This window comes from Erinaceus europaeus, chromosome 23 (assembly GCF_950295315.1).
Source record: "Erinaceus europaeus chromosome 23, mEriEur2.1, whole genome shotgun sequence".
NCBI classification, from domain to species: domain Eukaryota; kingdom Metazoa; phylum Chordata; class Mammalia; order Eulipotyphla; family Erinaceidae; genus Erinaceus; species Erinaceus europaeus.
In genome coordinates, this window is record NC_080184.1 from 5,654,889 (window position 1) to 5,677,343 (window position 22,455).

Genomic DNA, 22,455 nt, shown 5'->3' on the forward strand with positions numbered 1-22,455 from the left:
GACATTATTTAGTGCTCAGAGGATAAATCAGTCAAGAGGATTTATTGATTATCAACATCTATGCTCTCAAGGATAAGCCATTTAAATACATCAAATATCTAGTGAAAGAGCTACAGCAATATATTAACAGCAACACAGTAATAGTAGGGGTTAAACACCCACTCTCTCAACTTGACAGGTCATCCAGGAAGAAAATCAACAAAGAAACAAGGGAACTAAATGAAAAGATTGATAAACTAGAACTATTCAATATTTTCAGAGTAAAAGTGGTGATGTCAACATTTTCAGCCCATCTTGGATAGAGCTTGAAGAAATCATGTTAAGTGCAATGAGTCAGAAAGAGAAGGATGAATACAAGATGATCCCATTCACAGGCAGAAGTTGAAAAACAAGATCAGAAGAGAAAACACTAAACAGAATTTGGATTGCAGTTGGTGTACTGCACCAAAGTAAAAGACTCTGGGGTGGAGGAGTCAGGCAGTAGTACAGCAGGTTAAGTGCAGGTAGCTCAATGCATAAGGACCAGCATAAGGATCCTGGTTCCAGTCCCTGGCTCCCCACCTACAGGGGAGTCGCTTCACAGGTGGTGAAGCAGGTCTGCTGGTGTCTGTCTTTCTCTCACACCTCTGTCTTCATCTCCTTTTGTCTCTGTCCTATGCAACAACAACGAAAACAAGAATAACTACAACAATAAAAAAACAACAAGGGCAACAAAAGGGAATAAACAAATATTTTTTTAAAAAGACTCTGGGGTGGGTGGGGCAGGGTACTAGAATTTAGGTCCTGGAACAGGATGGCAGAGGACCTAGTGGAGGTTGTATTGTTGAGTAAGTTGTAGTATATATACCACTTAGCTATTAAAAATGGTGATTTCACCTTATTCACCTCATCTTGGATGCAGTTTGAAGGAATCATGTTAAGTGAAATAAGTCAGAAAAAGGAGGATGATCTCACTCATAGCCTGAAGTTGAAAATGAAGAACAGAATGGAAAACACTATTGGAGTTGGTGTATTGCACGAAAGTAAAAGACTCTGGGTTGGGCGGTGCTGTTCAGGTGCTGGAGCATGATAGCAGAGGAGCACAGGGGGGTAGACTGCTATGTGTAAAAATAAGAAATGTTAAACATATACAAACAACTGTACTTTACTGTTGACTGGGAACCATTAATGCCCCCATAAAGTAAAAAAAATAAAAAATAAAGAAATAAATATTTACCTCACTAAAAAAAAAAGGGGGTGAAGTGCAGGGGTAGATAGCATAAGGGTTCTGCAAAGAGAATGTCCTTATTGAAGCTCCAGAATTCCAGGTTCAATCTCCTGCAGCATCATAAACCAGAATTGAATATTGCACTGATAAATAAAAAATAAAAATATTTTAAAACTTTAGTTATGTGGCCCAGGAGGTGGCACAGAGAAAAGCTTTGGACCCTCAAGCAGGAGGTCCTGAGTTCGATGCTGGCAGCACAGGTGCCAGAATGATGTCTCCATTCATTCTCTTCTGGCTTACCTCCTGGCGTGTCTTCTTTCAATTTGCAGCACCGCCCACCTGCCACCCAGATTGCTCTGATTGCTGCTTCAGAATGTAACGCGTTGAGGCCTTTGTCACACAGACAACTACACTTCTGATTGGACAATATTCAGACTGAATGAAACACAGAGATTAAGAAGTGACAGGAATGCTGCCCTATCAACCTCTATAGAGGGTGTGCCTGCCTGCAGAACAGTTAAGGCAAGAAATGGCAGATGAACCTCTTCCTTGACTAGTGCTAGAGAAGCTTCAGCAGTTAAAAACACTCCCACCAGCTTCCTCATCCAGTTGGCTGACTCCTGCTCACTCTATTCCCCGCTGGTTGCTATGTGAGGTGCAGCGCTGTGACCCCACATTCTGGGGACTTGGTGTTGCTGGTTGTGCAGAGTATAAACTGACTCTGCAGCCTGCTCACAGCCTGGCTCCTGGAGCTCCTGGAGCACTGTGGCCTCTGCTGCCCTGCAGGCTGCATGCCGGCACCCTGCACATGCTGAGCCCTGCTCTGCTCTGCTCTGCTCTCTGTAGGTGACTGCACAGGCAAACATGAGTGGATATAATAGAAAATGGTACTGGAACTATAGGTATCAGCAGTGTTGCACAGGAAACTCTGGGAGATGGGGTTTAACGTAGGCTACCTGAAGCTGGGACAGAATGGAACACAGAGATGAGGTTGGTGCTTTGAAAAGTAGACAGGCTGCCACTGAACTAGACTCAGTGCTAATGGAGGGAGCAGCAACCTGGGGCCATTCCCCAACCCCCTCCTGTTCGGGCTGGCAGGGCAGACTGACTCCTACATGGAAGAGCTGCAAGAAAGCCAGTCATGTCAACCAAAGCCTGCGCTCAACTCTGCTAAACTGCCTGACAGTCTTTCTGCTTAATCTAAGTCTCAACTTAAGTGTGCGTGGAACACTAACTGAAACAAGAATTTGAAGAATAAGAGCAAGATTACTTCTCTCTCTCATATGTGGAATATAGAAGACTAGAAGCATGTGTGGGTGAGAAAGTATACCCCTGAAATATTATAATTCTGTGACACTGTCAAATCACTAGTAACAAATTAAAATAGACTGATTTTCCTCAAATCCTAGCTACACATGAAGGCTAGCATACATATTAAATAGGAATAAAAAAAAAAGGGGGGAGAGGGATAACTAGAATGATAGTCTTGGGGGAAAATAAAATGCATTGATAGGTGATCTACTGAAAATCTCCTTTCTGGATGGGGTAAATAGCATAATGGTTATGCAACAAAACCGGAATAGCAGCATTCCATGTGTATCTCTCTGTCTCTCTCTGTCTCCCACTAACCTCCCAGTTTCTGTCTGACTCCATCCAAAATCAACCAATAAAAATATTTTGTCTTCACTGACTTTATTTCAATTTTTGTACACAAAGAAAATCATGTTCATATCCATCATGAACACAAACGGAAAAAGGCAGAGCTAGAAGACAGGTGTCCTTCAGAAAAGCAAAGCTGTGCTAAAGCTTCCAAACATTTCAATTTTTGAAATAAATATTTCTGTTTTCTGATGTCTACTTTCATGTCTTCAGGGTGTCACAGGAAACTGAATCTACCATGAATTACAATTTTGTTCGGAGTCCCAGAGCCCATTGTGTTTGGTAACTCGCCATCTAGCTTGGCTAGGAAGAGGTATTACAAGGGGGTGCCAAAAAACATTTTTTTAGGGAGTCGGGCAGCAGCGCAGAGGGTTAAGTGCATGTGGCGCAAAGCACAAGGACTGCTGTAAGGATCCCGGTTCGAGCCCATGGCTCCCTACCTGCAGGGGAGTCGTTTCACAGGACGTGAAGCAGGTCTGAGGTGTCTGTCTTTCTCTCCCCCTCTCTGCCTTCCCTACCTCTCTTCATTTCTCTGTCCTATCCAACAACAACAACATCTATAACAACAACAACAATAACTAAAACAACAAAAAAACAAGGGCAACAATAAAGGAAAAATAAATATTTTCAAATCTATTCTAAAAAATATGACAGTGGATATACAAATAACTTTCAAGTGTGAGACTCCCAACTCTCTGGTTCAGTCTTGACTATCAAAAGTTAGAACTGAAAAATGCTATACTAAAATAAGAACATTTAAAAAGTAAAACAAATAAATTCTGATTCCAAGCTGGGACCAGTATATCAGCAGAATCCCACAATCTCAATTTCTTCACACTACACTGGCGCCACTGTAATTGTGTAAACACTTTTCAGCCATCTCTTCATGCCCTTCACATTAAGGTGGGAAACTGCTTATGTTTCCCCATAAAGCTTAGTAGGAGACAGAGCAATCCTGGTACAATTCTGTTAGATTCACCGCTAAGGCCAGAATAAATTGAATAAAAACAAAATGCAACAGCTCCAGGATGATTTAACAGACAACAGAAATCTAAAATCTATCACCACGAAAAATAAAAATGGGGAAGTTGGGTGGTAGCTGAGCGGGTTAAGCCCACGCGGTGCAAAGCACAAGGACCGGTTTAAGGATCCCGTTCGAGCCCCTGGCTCCCCACCTGCAGGGGAGTCGCTTCACAGGTAGTGAAGCAGGTCTGCAGGTGTCTTTCTCTCCCCATCTCTCTCTTTCCTTCTTCTCTCCATTTCTCTCTGTCCTACCCAACAACGACGACATCAATAATGACAACAATAAAACAGCAAGGGCATCAAAAGGGAATAAAGAAATATTAAGAAAAAAAAAGAAAAATCAAAAAGAATTTTAAAAATATGGGACTTTGGAGTCTCCGCCAGGAGAATCTTTTTGCATAACGGCAGGGCTACCTACCTCCACCCTGAAACACATTATATCTTTTGAAACCCCTGACACTAAGAAGGCAGAACAATCACAGCTGCAATAGACTCAATTGGAAGCTGCAAGGTGCTGACAAAACAGGCTGGTTCTTGAATCTGTACATGTCTGGGGTATCAAGTCCTTCCTTGCTCTTCCAACCTGGGTTAAGAACCTGGGTCCAGATCCCGGGACCCTAAGTAGAGAAAGGGACTGGGCCCTGGAACTCTGCACCCATCCACAGGAGAGGAGGAGGAGGAGGAGGAGGAGGAGGAGGAGGAGGAGGAGGAGGAGGAGGAGGAGGAGGAGGAGGAGGAGGAAGAAGAAGAAGAAGAAGAAGAAGAAGAAGAAGAAGAAGAAGAAGAAGAAGAAGAAGAAGAAGAAGAATGGAAATGAATGGTGATCTCATGCCCTGACCAAACAGAAGGAGGAGGAGAAGGAGGAGGAGGAGAAGGAGGAGGAGGAGGAGGAGGAGGAGGAGGAGGAGGAGGAGGAGGAGGAGGAGGAGGAGGAGGAGGAGGAGGAGGAGGAGGAGGAGGAGAAGAAGAAGAAGAAGAAGAAGAAGAGGAAGAAGAAGAAGAAGAAGAAGAAGAAGAAGAAGAAGAAGAAGAAGAAGAAGAAGAAGAAGAGGAAGAAGAAGAAGAAGTAGAAGAAGAAGAGAAATTAATGGTGATCCCATGCACTGACCAAAGACCACACTGTGTTCCGTAGATCCAACTCCTACACGACCAAAAAAAGGAAAACAAAAAACTATCAAAGCAGGTCAAGGGGAATCCTGCCTCCGTGTACGGAGATGATAGATTGATGGGGAGGAGGAGCCCAGACACGCGGCTGCATCCCGGAATATTCTAGCAAGTCTCCAGCAACCCCTCCCAATCTAAGCCCCGATGAGCCACACTCACGATATCCCATTAGCGCTGAACTTGCTGAAGACTCTTCCCCAAGACCCAAATCAGCAGGAGATGAGAGCCGCACAGAGACAAAAGTAGAGAAAAAGCCGGGGGAGCCAGAAGCACAAGACCTAGCGCTAGACTGCCTTACTTCCTCAAGGGTCTTCTTTCGATTTGCAGCACCGCCCACCTGCCGCCCAGATTGGTCGATGACTGCTGCTTCAGAATCTAGTTGGTTGAAGCCCTTATCACACAGACAGCTACACTTCTGATTAGACAATGTTCAGACCCAATCAAAACCAGAGATTGCGAAGTGACAGGAATGCTGCCCTCAACCTCTATAGAGGGTGTGCCTGCCTGCAGAACAGTTAAAGCAAGAAATGGCAGAGGAACCTCTTCCTTGACTAGCGCTAGAGAAGCTTCAGCAGTTAAAAACACTTCCACCAGCTTCCTCATCCAGTTGGCTGACTCCTGCTCGCTCTGTTCGCTGCTGCTTGGCCATGGGAGGGGCAGCGCTGTGACCCCGCACCCTGGGCACTTGGTGCTGCGGGCTGTGCAGCGTGTAACCCGCACTCTGCAGCCTGCTCACAGCCTGGCTCCTGGAGCGCTGCGGCCTCTGCTGCCCTGCGGGCTGCATGCCGGCACCGTGTGCATGCTGAGCCCTGCTCTGCTCTGCTCTCTGTAGGTGACTTCACAGGCAAACATGAATGGATAATAATAGTAAATGGAACTGAACTGTGGGTATCAGCAGTGTTACACAGGAAGCTCTGGGAGATGGGGTTTAATGCAGGCTACCTGAAGCTGGGACAGAATGGAACACAGAGATGAGGTTGGTGCTTTGAAAAGTGGACAGGCTGCCACTGAACTAGACTCAGTGCTAATGGAGGAAGCAGCAACCTGGGGCCATCCCCCAACCCCCTCCTGTGGGGGCTGGCAGGGCAGACTGACTCCTACATGGAAGAGCTGCAAGGAAGCCAGTCATGTCAACCAAAGCCTGCGCTCAACTCTGCTAAACTGCCTGACAGTCTTTCTGCTTAATCCAAGTCTCAACTTAAGTGTGCGTGGAACACTAACTGAAACAAGAATTTTAAGAATAAGAGCGAGATTACTTCTCTCTCTCATATGTGGAATACAGAAGACTAGAAGCATGTGTGGGTGAGAAAGTATACCCCTGAAATATTATAATTCTGTAACACTGTCAAATCACTAGTAACAAATTAAAATAGACTGATTTTCCTCAAATCCTAGCTACACATGAAGGCTAGCATACATATTAAATAGGAATAAAAAAAAAGGGGGGAGAGGGATAACTAGAATGATAGTCTTGGGGGAAAATAAAATGCATTGATAGGTGATCTACTGAAAATCTCCTTTCTGGATGGGGTAAATAGCATAATGGTTATGCAACAAGACCGGAACAGCAGCATTCCATGTGTATCTCTCTGTCTCTCTCTGTCTCCCACTAACCTCCCAGTTTCTGTCTGACTCCATCCAAAATCAACCAATAAAAATATTTTTTGTCTTCATTGATTTTGTTTTAATTTTGTACACAAAGAAAATCATGTTCATATCCATCATGAACACAAACGGAAAAAGGCAGAGCTAGAAGACAGGTGTCCTTCAGAAAAGCAAAGCTGTGCTAAAGCTTCCAAACATTTCGATTTTTAAAATAAATATTTCTGTTTTCTGATGTCTATTTTCATGTCTTCAGGGTGTCACAGGAAATTGAAGCTATCATGAATTACAAATTTGTTCAGAGTCCCAGAGCGCACTGTTTGGTAACTCGCCATTCCATATCCAGCTTAATTGAAGGTTAGTTGAAGGTATAACAGGGGGTGCCAATAAAGATATTTTTTAGGGAGTCGGGCGGTAGCGCAGAGTGTTAAGCGCATGTGGCACAAAGCGCAAGGATGGGTGTAAGGATCCCGGTTCCTGACCCTGGCTCCCCACCTGCAGGGGAGTCGCTTCACAGGTAGTCAACAGGTCTGCAGGTGTCTGTCTTTCTCTCCCCCTCTCTGTCTTCCCTTTCTCTCTCCATTTCTCTGTCCTATCCAACAACAACATCTATAACAACAACAACAATAACTAAAACAACAAAAAAACAAGGGCAACAATAAAGGAAAAATAAATATTTTCAAATCTATTCTAAAAAATATGACAGTGGATATACAAATAACTTTCAAGTGTGAGACTCCCAATTCTCTGGTTCAGTCTTGACTATCAAAAGTTAGAACTGAAAACTGCTATACTAAAATAAGGACATTTAAAAAGTAAAACAAATAAATTCTGATTCCAAGCTGGGACCAGTATATCAGCAGAATCCCACAATCTCAATTTCTTCATACTGCACTCGTGCCACTGTAATTGTGTGAACACTTTTAGGTCCTCTTTGAATGCCCTTCACTTTAAGGTGGGAAACTGCTTATGTTTCCCCATCAAAGTTAGTAAGAGACAGGTCAATCCTGGTACAATTCTGTTAGATTCACTGCTAGTGCCAGAATAAATTGAATAAAAACAAAATGCAACAGCTCCAGGATGATTTAACAGACAACAGAAATCTAAAATCTATCACTATAAAAAATAAAAATGGGGGATGTTGGGCGGTAGCAGAGCAGGTTGCACACATAGCGCAAAGTGCAAGGACCTGCTTAAGGATTCCGGTTCAAGCCCCCGGCTCCCCACCTGCAGGGGAGTCCCTTCACAGGTAGTGAAGCAGGTCTGCAGGTGTCTATCTTTCTCTCCCCCTCTTCTCTCGATTTTTCTTTGTGCTATCCAACAATGACATGAATAATGACTACAACAATAAAACAGCAAGGGTATCAAAGGGAATAAATAAATATTTTTTTAAAAAGGAAGAAAGAATAAGAAAAATGAAAAAGAATAACAACAACAACAACAAAATCTGGTACTTTGGAGTCTCCAGCAAGAGAATCTCTTTGCATAATGGCAGGCTATCTACCTCCGCCCTACAATACTTTCTATCTATTGAAACCCCTGATACTAAGAAGGCAGAACAATCACAGCTGCAATGGACTCAGTTTGGAAGCTGCAAGGTGCTGACAAACAGGCTGGTTCTGGAATCTGTCCTTCTTGTCTGGGGTAGCAAGTCCTTCCTTCCTCTTCCAACCTAAGAACCTGGGTCCAGATCCCAGGACCCTCAGTAGAGAAAGGGACTGGACCCTGGAACTCTGCACCCATCCACCTGGAGAGGAGGAGGAGGAGGAAGAGCAAGAGGAAGAGGAAGAGGAAGAAGAAGAAAAGGGAAATGAATGGTGAAGAAAAAGAAGATGAAGAAGAAGGAGAAGGAGAAGGAGAAGAAGAAGAAGAAGAAGAAGAGGAAGAGGAAGAAGTAGTAGAAGGAGAAGAAGGAGAAGGAGAAGAAGAAGTAGTAGAAGGAGAAGAAGGAGAAGGAGAAGGAGAAGAAGGAAAAGAAGAAGGAGAAGAAGAAGAAGGAAGAGGAGGAGGAGAAGAATGAGAGGAAGAAGAAGAAGTAGTAGTAGAAGAAGAAGGAAAAGAAGAAGGAGAAGAAGAAGAAGAAGAAGAAAAAGAAGAAAAAGAAGGAGAAGAAGAAGAGAAGAGGAAGAAGAAGGAGAAGAAGAAAAAGAAGAAAAGAAGAGGAAGAATAAGAATAAGAATAAGAATAAGAAGAAGAAGAAGAAGAAGAAGAAAAGGAAAATGAATGGTGATCCCATGCACTGACCAAAGAGCACACTGTGTTCCGTAGCTCCCATTCCTACGCTTCAAAAAGAAAAAGAAAAGAAAACAAACAATTATCAAAGCAGGTCAAGGGGAATCCTGCCTCCCTGTATGGCAGAGAGGATAGACTGATGGGGAGGAGGAACCCAGACACGCAGCTGCATCCCGGAATATTGTAGCAAGTCTCCAGCAACCCCTCCCAATCTAAGCCATGATGAGCCACACTCACGATATCCCATCCAGTGCTGAACTTACTGGAGACTCTTCCTCAAGGTCCCAATCAGCAGGAGATGAGAGCCGCACAGAGACAAAAGTAGAGAAAAAACCGGGGTAGCCAGAAGCACAAGACCTAGCACCAGACTGCCTTACTTTCTCAAGTGTCTTCTTTGAATTTGCAGCACCGTCCACCTGCTGCCCAGATTGGTCTATGTTTGCTGTGTCAGAATCTAAATAGTTGAAGTCCTTATCACACAGACAACTACACTTCTGACTGGACAATGTTCAGACCCAATCAAAACCAGAGATTGCAAAGTGACAGGAATGTCACACTCCCACCAGCTTCCTCATCCAGTTGGCTGACTCCTGCTGGCTCTATTCACTGCTGCTTGGCCTTGTGAGGTGCAGCGCTATGACCCCACACCATTGGGACTTGGTGCTGCTGGCTGTGCAGCGTGTAAACCACACTCTGCAGCCTGACAGTCTTTCTGCTTAATCTAATTCTCAAATTAAGTGTGTGTGGAACACTAACTGAAATAGGAATTTGAAGAATAAGAGCAAGATTACTTCTCTCATATGTGGAATATAGACTAGAAGCATGTGTGGTTGAGAAAGTATACCCCTGAAATACTATAACTTGGTAACACTGTCAAATCACTATTAACAAATTAAAATAGACTGATTTTCCTCAAATCCTAGCTACAAATGAAGGATAGCATACATATGAAATGGGGCGTGGGGGGAGGGCACAAAACACAAGGAACAGAATAAGGATTCCGGTTTGAGTCCCTGGACCCCACCTGCAGGGGAGTCGCTTCACAAGCACTGCATCCAGGGCTAACACATTTGATCACTGACATTTAAAGTCCTCTGGCTTTTACACATTGCATAAAATTGCATTAAATCTGACTATCAGGGAATCAGGCTTTCTCTCCCCCTTTCTGTCTTCCCCTCCTCTCTCCATTTCTCTCTGTCCTATCCAACAGTGATGATATCAATAACAAAAACAATAATAACTACAACAATAAAAAAACAAGGGCAACAAAAGGGAATAAATAAATATTTTATTTTAAAAATCTGACTATCAGTCATGAACAGAATCCCACATTGTCATAACTCTGAACTCTACACTACTATACCTTTATGAACACTGTTTCAAAAATCTCTTCATTGGGGAATTCATGCTTTAGAGTTGACAGTAAATACAGTAGTTTGTACATGCATAGCATTTCCCAGTTTTCCACATAAAAATTCAATCCCCACTAAGTCTTCCTCTGCCATCATGATCCAGGACCTGAACCCTCCCATTCACTCCAAGCTTTGACTAAGCTCAGAACAGGAGTAAGAACATCAGCAGCAGGACAAGGTGGTGTCACACCTGGTTTAGTGCACAGGTTACCATGTGCAAGTGCCTGGGTTTAGCTCCCAGTCCCACCTGCTGGTGGTAAGTTTCAGAAACAGTACAGCACTGCTATAGTTGTCTCTTTCCTTATTTTTCTTCTATATTTATTTATTATTGGATAGACACAGAGAAATTGAGAGGGGAGGGAAAGATAGAGGGAGAGAGACAGAGACACCTGTAGCCCTGCTTCACCACTCATGTAATTTTCCCCTACAGGTGAAGAACAGGGGCTTGAACCTGCGTCCTTGTGCGGTGTAATGTGTGTATTTAACCAGGTTAGACACCACCTGGCCCCTAGCTGTCTCTTTCCATTATCTTCCCTTCCCATCTCAATTTCCCTCTGTCCTATGAAATAAAGTAAATAAACCTAAAAAATAAAAATTAATGGGAGTCGGTCGGTAGCGCAGCGGGTTAAGCTCACGTAGCATAAAGTTCCAGGACCAGCATAAGGGTCCTGATTGGAGCCCCTGGCTCCCCACCTGCAGGGGAGTCACTTCACAAGCGGTGAAGTATTTCTGCGGGTGTCCATGTTTCTCTCCGCCCTCTCTGTCTTCCTCTCCTCTCTCAATTTCTCTGTCCTATCTAACAACATCAATAACAACACTAACAACTACAACAATAAAACAACAAGGGCAACAAAAGGGAATAAATAAATATATATTAAAAAATAAAAGAAAAAGAAAAAACAGGGTTACAGGGTGGATGAGAAGAAGAGCAGATCCCACCAACTATACAGTCACAGTGAAGAAAATAAGGAAACGTGGGGTCCAGGAGGTGGCACAGTGATAAAGCTTCCCCAGCATGAGGTCCTGAGTTCATTCCTGGCAGCACATGTGCCAGGGTGATGTCTGGTTCTTTCTCTCTCTTCCTATCTTTCTCATAAATAAATAAAAATCTTTTTTAAAAAAGAAAGGAAGGAAGAAAGAAAGAAAGGAAGAAGGAAACAAGGAACCAGCTTCCTTATTCTACATTACGGTAACCACATGTCCCACTGCCAGACCCCCAAAGTGTAGGTTGCTAAACGCTAAAACTTCTAGAAGGCCATTGGAGAGAAAGGTTTGCCTGCCATTTCTCTTTTTAATTGTTCACCAGACACAACCTTTATAAAAGCTGATAGGACAGCAATCCTGTCACTTGGAAATCTCTGGTTTTGACTGGATATTTTTGGAGGAGGGCTGAGGAGGGCTGAATCTTGTTTCTAGGTTGGATGGATACTGGGATCCTAGTGTGGGTCCTGGAGCTCTGTATTATGTGCACTTAACCTGGTGCATCACCACCACCTAACCCCCGAATTAAGTGGTTTTGTAGATTCTTTTCACAATCGGAGTTGAAGGGCTTTGTGGCATTAATAAGAAAGTATCCAATCTTTTGGGAGCTGTTTCATTTTTCAATATTATAGCTTATGGGGCCAGGCAGTGGCACACCTGGTTCATTTCTCACACTACAGTGAACCCAGGTTCACTGCAAGAACCCAGGTTCAAGCCCTTGGTCCCCACCCGCATTGGAAAAGTTTCATGAGTGGTAAAGCAGATGTCTCTCAGTCTCTCTCCCTCTATATATCCATCTCCCCATTCAATTTCTCTATTCAAAAATAAATAAATAAATAAAAACCAAAAATGTAGCTGAGGTTCCTGGCACGGAGCTTCTGGTACTGGAGCAGGTGAATATTGCAGCACTATAAGGATGTTGTTTAGACACCAAATCATGGACCTCATGATGTAACAACAGAATCAAGAGTTGTTTTTTTTTATTTTTTTAAATGTTTACTTATTTTTCCTTTTGTTGCCCTTGTTGTATTTTAGTGTTATTTTAGTTATTATTGTTGTTGTTATTGATGTCATTGTTGTTGTTAGATAGGACAGAGAGAAATGGAGAGAGGAGGGGAAGACAGAGAGGGGAGAAAGATACCAGCAGCCCTGCTTCACTACCTGTGAAGCAACTCCCCTGCAGGTGGGGAGCCGAGGGCTCAAACTGGACTCCTTATGACAGTCCTTGTCACATTCACTTAACCTGCTGCACTACTGCCAGACTCTTAGAATCAGAGTTTTTCAGTTAATTCATTTTTTAAATTTTATTTATTTATTTTTTATTTTTATTTATTTATTTCCTCCAGGGTTATTGCTGGGCTCGGTGCCTGCACCATGAATCCTAGAGGCTGCTAGAGGCCATTTTTTTCCCCCTTTTGTTGCCCTTGTTGTTGTAGCCTTGTTGTGGTTATTATTATTACCATTGTTGATGTTGTTTGTTGTTGGATAGGACAGAGAGAAATGGAGAGAGGGGGAGAGAAAGATAGACACCTGCAGACCTGCTTCATCGCCTGTGAAGTGACTCTCCTGCAGGTGGGAAGCCGGGGGCTCGAACCGGGATCCTTACACCAGTCCTTGTGCTTTGCACCACGTGCGCTTAACCCACTGTGCCACTGCCGGACCCCCAGTTAATTCATTTTTAAGCAATAGAGAATATGGCAAGATTGAATATTTTAAATTAATAGATTTGATTTGTATAAGTTGCTAAGATTAAGGGAATTAACTATTCTAAAATAAATTTTATTTATAAAATGGAAACATGGCTGAGACCATGGGATAAGAGAGGTGCAATTCCAAACAATTCCCACCACTAGAACTCCATATCCCATACCCTCCCTTGAAAGCTTTCCTATTCTTTATCCATCTGGAAGCATGGACCCAGGATCAATATGAGGTGAATAAGGTGGAACATCTGGCTTCTGTAATTGCTTCTTCCCGGTGAACATAAGTGTTGGCAGGTCAATTCATACTCACAGCATGCCTCTTTCTTTCCCTAGTGGAGCAGGTCTCTGGGGAAGAGGAGCTCCAGGACATATTGCTGGGGTCAACTGCCCAGGGAAGTCCGTTTAGCCTCATGCTAGCAATCAGAACCTGGTGGCTGAAAAAGAGTTAAGATATGATGCAGAACAAATTGATGACTAATAGTGAACCTAAAGGCAAAAATATAGCGGATGAAGATTTGGGGTCTCAATTTTGGAGAAAGACAGTACATCTATTTTAGGTATATTCCAAGGGGCTCTTAACTTTACTAGTTTTTGCTTGAGCCTGCCATTGGATATGCAGACAAATTATTGTCTGGGGCGATGGTGCTTAAATTCCTTACATTCATATAATAGTCCCAGGTATGTGTTCACTTGTGTATTTCAAACTGTAATCTCTAATCATTTAAAATTTCATTACAATTTCTCTGCACTGTCAGCAATTCATTTGTTCAAAGATTACTAAATTGACTCTCATTGACATGGTGCCTATTTTCATATGCTCAGTTAGTAGTGAAATCATGGAAAGCTTGACTGTATTGTTTACATTCATAGGGTTTCTCTCCACTGTGCCTTCTTTCATATACCTGAAGAGTAGAGAGACATTCTGGGGTTTTACTACTTTGTTCACATTCATAAGGTTTCTCTCTATTGTAAGTTCTTTCATGTCTCCGACAATAACTGGAACAACTGAATGTTTTACTACATTGTGTACATTCATAAGGTTTCTCTCCACTGTAAGATCTTTCATGTGTCCTAAAAGAACTAGAATCTCTGAATGTTTTTATTACATTGTGTACATTTATAAGGTTTTTCTCCACTGTGAGTCACTTCATGGTTCCGAAGAGAACAGGAAAATCTGAAGGTTTTAGTACATTGTTTACATTCATAGGGTTTTTCCTCCAGTGTGAATTCTTTCATGTATTCGAAGATTAGATAACTGATTGAATGTTTTACTACATTGTTTACATCCATAGGACTTTTCACCACTGTGAATTCTTTCATGAGTCTTAAGAGAACTGTAGAATCTAAATGCTTTATGACGTTGTTTACATTCATAGGGTTTATCTCCACTCTGAGTCAATTTATGGTTCCAAAGAGAAGAGGAAAATATGAATGTTTTAGTACATTGTTTACACTCATAGGGTTTCTCTCCATTGTGGGCTCTTTCATGTCTTCGAAGATAACGAGAAGAACTGAATGTTTTACTGCATTGTTTACATTCATAAGATTTCTCTACAGTGGGAATTATTTTCTGCTTTTGAAGATAACTAGAGTAAGTGAACACTTTGCTGTCTACTTCACATTCTTGCGATTTTTCACCATCTTGATTTCTTCCTTTGGCTTCAGTGATTTTGACTATATTACTGTAAAGCAGTGAGAAACATTTAATGAGATTTCTAACAAATAAAAACAAAACTCAATTTTTAAATGAAAATGCAGGCCATTATCATATATAACAAAGCCACAGAATTTATCAATACACTTGACTTAAAATTTTATACTGACAATGACCAAAAAATAAACTAAAAGGCTCTCACAGATAAAAATTTTAAAAACTCTATGAAAAAATAGGTAAATACTAAATTTGTTTATATAACACATAAATTCATTAAGCCATGACCAATCATATATTTATAAGTGTTCTGTATTTAATTGAACTATCTTTTTTAATAGCAAGTTTTATCTTTGTGTTGAAACTTAAAAAAATTTTTTTTATTATCTTTATTTACTTATTGAATAGAGACAGCCAGAAATTGAGAGGGAAGGAGGAGACAGAAAGGGAGAGAGACAAAGAGATAACTGCAGCCCTGCTTCACCACTTGTGAAGCTTTCTCCCTGCAGGTGGGTACAGGGGTTGGAACCTGGGTCCTTGTGCACTGTAACATGTGTGATCAACCAGTATTTTTTATGATGACTGTGACTCAAACCTTTGTTTACTTCCTTGGTGGTTATGCTGCTCTTTTGTAGAATGGTCCCCTTGTAATTTGTCTAAAAATACAAAAATATTAGAAATTATAAAATTACACTGGATTTTTGATTCATCATTAGTCATAATCACAATCACACCCTCTTCACTTAACAGTGGCTCCATTCACATTGGTGGACAAAAAAATATTGGCCTTCTACTTGACAAATTAATGAATATTATAATTACCTATTAAGACGAAGTTTACAATGGTTTCCCACATCACATCTCTGTAGAGTTTCTTCTCTGAAGGATTTAATAGTGCCCACTCCTCTTGACTGAATATCACAGTAACATCTTCATGGGTCACTGAGCACTAAATTATATGCATTGTAGTTGTATGAGAAAACACTTCATACTGATAGCTGATTAGCCATTCAGTTTTTACTTTATGAAGCTGATGATTGTCTCATCTCCAAACATATCTTTGGTGACTTGGTCATCAAATATCTCACATCACAGAAGGTGATACAATGATTGCTACAGTGATTACAGCTTTGGATTTTCTAGCATGAGCTCCTGAGTCCAGTCCATGGTATGGCATGTGACACAGTGATGCTACTGTTCATTGCTCTTGAGAGACTGGAGAAACAGGCCCGAATAGAACAGAGTCAGGTCTGGGAGAGGATCCAGTGAACAATTAATTTGTTTTTCTGTTCATGTCTTTATCTCTGAGGCTTTCCTGATTCATGGTATCTTTTTTTAGGTAGAAAAAGAGAAACAGGAAAGACACCCCAGCACTGAAGCTCCAATGTGGTGGGGCTTGGCTCAAATGATGACTATGAATATGGCAAAGCAGCTAATACTTTGAGGGAGCTATTTTGCTGGCCATGGACCATATTATGTTTACAATTACATTTATGTATTAGTGAAAAAGATATACAGGGGGAGACAGAACACTGCTCAGCTCTGGTTTCTGGTGGTGCTGGAGATGGAATTTAGGATAGTAGAACCTCAAACATTAATGTTCTTTGTATGATAATATGTTGACTTTCCAAATACATTCTCTTCTTCAAATAAGTCAGTCATCTTACTGGGACTGGAGTAAAGAGAGAGAACTGCTTATTGTAAGAACAGCCTCAAGGTTCTAGCTCCATAAGAGAACTGTCAGGGAATTGGGCTGTAGCATAGCCGGTTAAGTGCAGGTGGCACAAATCGCAAGGACGGGTGTAAGGATCCTGGTTCAAGCCCTGGCTACCCACCTGCAGAGGAGTCACTTCACGAGGGGTGCAGCAGGTCTGCAAGTATCTTTCTCTCCCCGTCTTCCCTTCATCTCTCCATCTCTCTGTCCTATTCAACAACGATGACAACAATAATAACTACAACAATAAAACAAGGGCAACAAAAAGGAATAAATAAATAAATAAAATATTTTTTTTAAAAAAGAGAATTATCAAACTATATTTCTTTTTCCATATATATCTGGAGAGAGAGAGAGACAGCAGGGAGGGAGGGAGGAAGAGATGGAGAAAGAAAGAGGGGGAAAATACAGAGATAAAGAAAGTACTAGAGACATTACAGAACCACTTAGCCACCTGTGAAGTTATTTGCCTATGCATAGCACTCTCACATGGTGGCTGGGAAAATTGTCTTCAGGTCGTCATTTATGGTAAAGTATGTTCTATGGATTGAAATGTTTCCTAATTCTCTTATTTCTAGGATTAGTGTAACAAACTGGAATTTTACAAATAAGAAAACCTGAATAGGGAAACTACTCAATTTGTAGATCATTGCCTTTGAGAGCCTAAACTTTATCATTTGATCCCAAACATGTACCAAAATGGTGTTATGGGGTCTATCTCAATCTCTCTCCCTCCCTTCCTCCCTATTTCTCTGATATGTGAAATTATTATTAATACGTAATAGATAAAATGGGCATTTATTTTGCTTTAATGAGAAAGACTGGGGACTGTGAGAAGATATACCAGAATTTTAGGCTTGAAGGATCAAAGGCTTTAGGTTAAATTCCAATCATCCCCTGGTTTTAGAGCTGAAAGGAATTCTGAGACCTCTTTCTCTCAAGAAGTTAATGAATATTGAAAGAAAGGAACAAAAACCCTTTGGAGACCAGATGGTAGCTCAGTAAATGTGAGACACAAGATTCTGTCACCACAGGATCATGTCCAAATAAATGTACACACCTACTGTCCAGGATTGGATCCTAAATTAGTAGCATGTGTTTATGAAAAAGATTAAATTACTCCCCAAATAATAAAATAAATAAATAAAATAAAATGAGCAATATTAGATAAAAGGAGAGCACTACTAGTAAGGGAATCCTTGGATCAACCCTATAAATACAATGGGGAGTTTTATTCTTAACTCTGACACTGTCTTCAAAAACAGTATTTTCAGTCCATCTCTATGTTAGCTATCAAGCTCAAGTAAAAAATCACAGAAGTACTGGTCCCCTATAAACATACCTAAAATAGACTTCCTAGCTTCTTTACACTTTGAGATCCCTATTCTCATATACTATAGTCCTACTTTCTCATTTCCATTTATTAGACATTTTTTCCTGCTATATAACTTACTACCATTCAGACACCAAGTTGCAGGTGCTACTATGATTCCATTTTGAGTCCCCTGCATAACCAACCTCACCAATGTGCCCCAGAACCTTACCTTTCCAGAGCCCTACCCCTGCCATGGAAAGATAGGAAGAGGCTGGGGATATGGATCAAAAACTGCCAATGCCTATGTTCCACAAGGAGCAATTACAGAAGGCAGAACTCCAACCTTCTACAACTCAAAAAGAAGACGTTTGGTCTATACTCGCAGAGTATATCACTAATATATTACAATATTATATATATAACATATATTATATATTATATATATAATATATTACAATATTACTAACGGAAGGTAAACAGAGGGCTCTGGAACCCAATTCTATCAGGATACTGAAAGAAAAGAAGAAAACACTAAGACCCCCCCCAACACTTCATCTCCACTATTCCAGCCTTTGAGTTCATGATTGTTCAACAATTTGTTTGGCTTTGTATGTTAACTCTCTTTTCAGCCACCAGGTTCCGGATGCTGACCAGACTTCCCTGGACAGACGACCCCATCAATGTGTACTGGAGCACCACTTCCTCAGAGCCCCAACCTACTAGGGAAAGAGAGAGGCAGACTGGGAGTATGGATCGACCAGTCAACACCCATGTTCAGCGGGGAAGCAATTACAGAAGCCAGACCTCCCACCTTCTGCAACCCACAATGACCCTGGGTCCATGCTCCCAGAGGGATAGAGAATGGGAAAGCTATTGGGGAGGGAATGGGATATGGAGATTGGTTGGCGGGAATTGTGTGGAGTTGTACCCCCCCAATCCTATGATTTTGTTAGTCTCCTTTCTTAAATAAATAAATTAATTAAAAAAAAAAGAAAACACTAAGGGTATTCAGAAGTAGTAGTAGGTGTAGTTGAGACTTAGAAAAAAAGAGAAGGCAGGGGAGTCGGGCTGTAGCGCAGCGGGTTAAGCGCAGGTGGCGCAAAGCACAAGGACCAGCATAAGGATCCCGGTTTGAACCCCGGCTCCCCACCTGCAGGGGAGTCGCTTCACAGGCGGTGAAGCAGGTCTGCAGGTGTCTATCTTTCTCTCCCCTCTCTGTCTTCCCCTCCTCTCTCCATTTCTCTCTGTCCTATCCAACAACGACAACAACAATAATAACTACAACAATAAAACAACAAGGGCAACAAAAGGGAATAAATAAATATAAAAAAAAATTAATAAAAAAAAAAAAGAGAAGGCAGGACCATAGGAAAAAAATTGAGGAAATATATACATATATGTGTGTGTGTGTGTATGTATGTATGTATGTAGATAGTTACAGAAAAAACAGTCAACTCATATCTGGGACTTAGAAGAACCACTGCTGTTTCCAATGGAGGAAATGGGAATATAGAAGTCTGGGGAGTCGGGCGGTATCACAGCGGGTTAAGCGCAGGTGGCGCGAAGCACAAGGACCGACCTAAGGATCCAGGTTCAAGCCCTGGGCTCCCCACCTGCAGGGGAGTCGCTTCACAGGCGGTGAAGCAGGTCTGCAGGTGTCTATCTTTCTCTCCCCCTCTCTGTCTTCCCCTCCTCTCTCCATTTCTCTCTGTCCTATCCAACAATGACAACAACAATAATAACTACAACAATAAAAGAGCAAAGACAACAAAAAGGAATAAATACTAAAAAAAAATTTAAAAAAGGAAAAAAGAGAAGGCAGAACCAAAAAAAAAAAAATCAGGGGATATATATATATAACAGTCAACCCATGTCTGTGACCTTGGAAGAATCACTGTAGTTTCCAGTGGAGGAAATGGGGATATAGAACTCTGGTGGTGGGAACAGTGTGAAATTTTGCCCCTAGTAACTATATAACCATTTAAGTCAATAGTAAATCACTATTAAAAATAAATTAATGAAAAAATTAAAAAGAAAGGGCCAAAGAGACATTTCATCATTTTGAGATTGTGCCTTGACATGGATAATGTGCATGTTCAAGCCTGGCAGCATATGGGTGGGAGAAAGCTCAAGAGCAGTGGTGTCTCTGCATGAACAAGGAGCCCAGAAAGGTGAAATGACATTTGTGCAAGGCAATGCCTTGGGAAACAATGTTGAGAAAATAAAAGGACAACACTTTCAATTTTTCACACCTATGAGTAATGGTACCAAACGACATCAATTTCTTGGTGTTCTATGTAGGGAGGCCCTACTTTGTGGAGCCAATATATGATCAGCCACATTCTCAGTTAATTTTCATGCATGAGTCACTGATGCAGAGCTTACTAGCTCTCCATGTGACATTTGAGGACTGGGATGCCACTGAGTAGGAAGGACTTGAGTAAGAACACAGTCTAGGTGGTTACAGAGGTATATTGGCTTTGTAAGTCTTCTGTAATATATTCACTCATGTTACCCTAACCTTCACCAGGTGCATGACTAGATTCAAGCCCAGCTGTTTGGAAACTGAAGGAAGGTTTGGTGCTGTGGTCTCCATCAGTCTCTTACCTTTTGTCTCTGTCTACAACATATATTCATGGGACCAGTCATGACAGGTCAATCCATACCTGCATCCCATTTCTGTCTATCGCTAGTGAACTAGGGCTCTGTGGAGGTGGAGTTCCAAGACATATCAGATTCCCAGTGTGCATTTCCACATACATATGATGGGCCTAGACCTCTAAGAGATCCCCCTCTTCACCATCACAGGTCATTACCATCAGGAGCCCTCTTGTGGGGTTTTGCAGGAACTTGCCCCCACAAAAGCAGCAATGGCAGGGACTGCCCTACTGTCTGAAGAAAGGCAGAGTCACCCTACTTTGCCACTTGAGGAAGACTGGTCTTGAAATGAGTGCAGGCTAGAATGTTCCTCTGAGATTTCAGGCTCAAGTCTCATCTCCCCAACAACTGCAGGGGAAGCTGAATAAATGAAGGAACACTGCTGTAATTGGCAGAGGCAGAGTCAGGCCTGCTGAATGGCATAGTCTCCAGCAGACTAGGACTGACTGAAAAGTGGAAAGTCCTGGACTAAACTGAAGGTATCCATCCTCCTGTTTCCAATTACATTGATAATTTGAAGACCTACTTGTTATATTGAAAATACACAAGTATTATCTCAGGACAATAAAAATGGTGGAGGCATGGTCAGGGAGGTAGTGCAGTGGCTAAGGCACTTGACTCTCAAGCATGGGGTCCTTAGTTCAATCCCCATCAGCATATATACCAGAGTGATATCTGGTTCTCTCTCTCTCTCTCTCTCTCTCTCTCTCTCCTATCTTTTTCATTAATAAGTAAATAAAATATTAAGGAAAAAAATGGTGGAGGCAAGTCAGGCCTGCTGTATGGCACAGCCCCCAGCAGGCTAGGACTAACTGCAAAGCGAGGAGTCCTAAGACTAAACTGAAGCTATTCATCCTTACATTGGTAATTTGAGGACTTATTGGCTATATTGAAAATACAGAGGTATTACCCAAGGACAATAAAAAGAGATCCCCAGGGCAAGTACACAGTAACAACAATTATGGCAGTGAGTGTAATAAGACCAAAAATGGCCTACGAGCAGAAGCTGCTGTACCCATTGAAAGGGTTTTAGAAAAAGAGTTGCTTGTTATCACTACAGCTACTCAATTAGCTGAATGCAGACCAAAAGCCAGAACTATGGGTGGCTTATAGTGTGAGTGACAGACTGGTCTTCACCTAAATATAAAGAGGCCCTATTGCTTACCCACATCCACAGACCTGCTATTAGCTTCCACTAATAGGCATCTATGATGAATATAGAGGTTGTGTAGCTTAATAGCTAATGTTAGGATATATGGGTAGAAGTTAGTAAACTGGGAGTCGGGCTGTAGCGCAGTGGGTTAAGCACAGGTGGCGCAAAGCACAAGGATCAGCATAAGGATCCCGGTTCGAACCCCGGCTCCCACCTGCAGGGAAGTCGCTTCACAGGCGGTGAAGCAGGTCTGCAGGTGTCTATCTTTCTCTCCTCCTCTCTGTCTTCCCCTCCTCTCTCCATTTCTCTCTGTCCTATCCAACAACGACAACAACAATAATAACTACAACAATAAAACAACAAGGGCAACAAAAGGGAATAAATAAATAAAATAAATATCTAAAAAAAAAGAAGTTAGTAAACTTTCATATAGCTAAAAGTTAGTGAACTCTCATATATACAAAGGTCAGCCAGAAGAGAGCCCCATAGTGTGTGCTTATTTGACAACAGATTTCTTTTTTTTTTTAATAATTCTTATCTTTAATGTTTTTATATTTATTTATTTTCCCTTTTGTTGGCCTTGTTGTTCTTTTAGTTACTGATGTCATCATCATTGGATAGGACAGAGAGAAATGGAGAGAGGAGGGGAAGACAAGGTGGAGAGAAAGATAGAGACACCTGCAGACTTGCTTCATCGCCTGTGAAGTGACTCCCCTGCAGGTGGGGAGCCGGGGGGGGGGGGGGGGGCTCAAACCGGGATCCTTATGCCGTTCCTTGCACTTTGCGCCACATGTGCTTAACCCGCTGTGCAACCGGCCAACTCCCTACAGCAGAAGATTTCTTTAGGTAGACAGCTCATTAGATATTACAAAAGACTTGGTTTATGTGATCTAGTTAGACCCATCCAAGAATGGGTATCCATCCTAGAATGGGTTAAGAAGAAAAGCTACTAGATTTAGTCTAGGGAAAAATGTTTATTA

The 22,455-nt window shown here is 41.8% G+C and overlaps 2 protein-coding genes across 4 annotated transcripts in view; both read right to left on the reverse strand.

Moving 5' to 3' along the window:
• Positions 1 to 22,455, reverse strand: part of LOC103123672 (zinc finger protein 709-like) — a 418,768-nt gene that overhangs the window by 133,861 nt on the left and 262,452 nt on the right. The window lies entirely within an intron of this gene.
• The window catches only part of LOC107523148 (zinc finger protein 14-like), a 156,889-nt gene that overhangs the window by 133,370 nt on the left and 1,064 nt on the right, over positions 1 to 22,455 (reverse strand). The gene's annotated exons all lie outside the window — the stretch shown is intronic.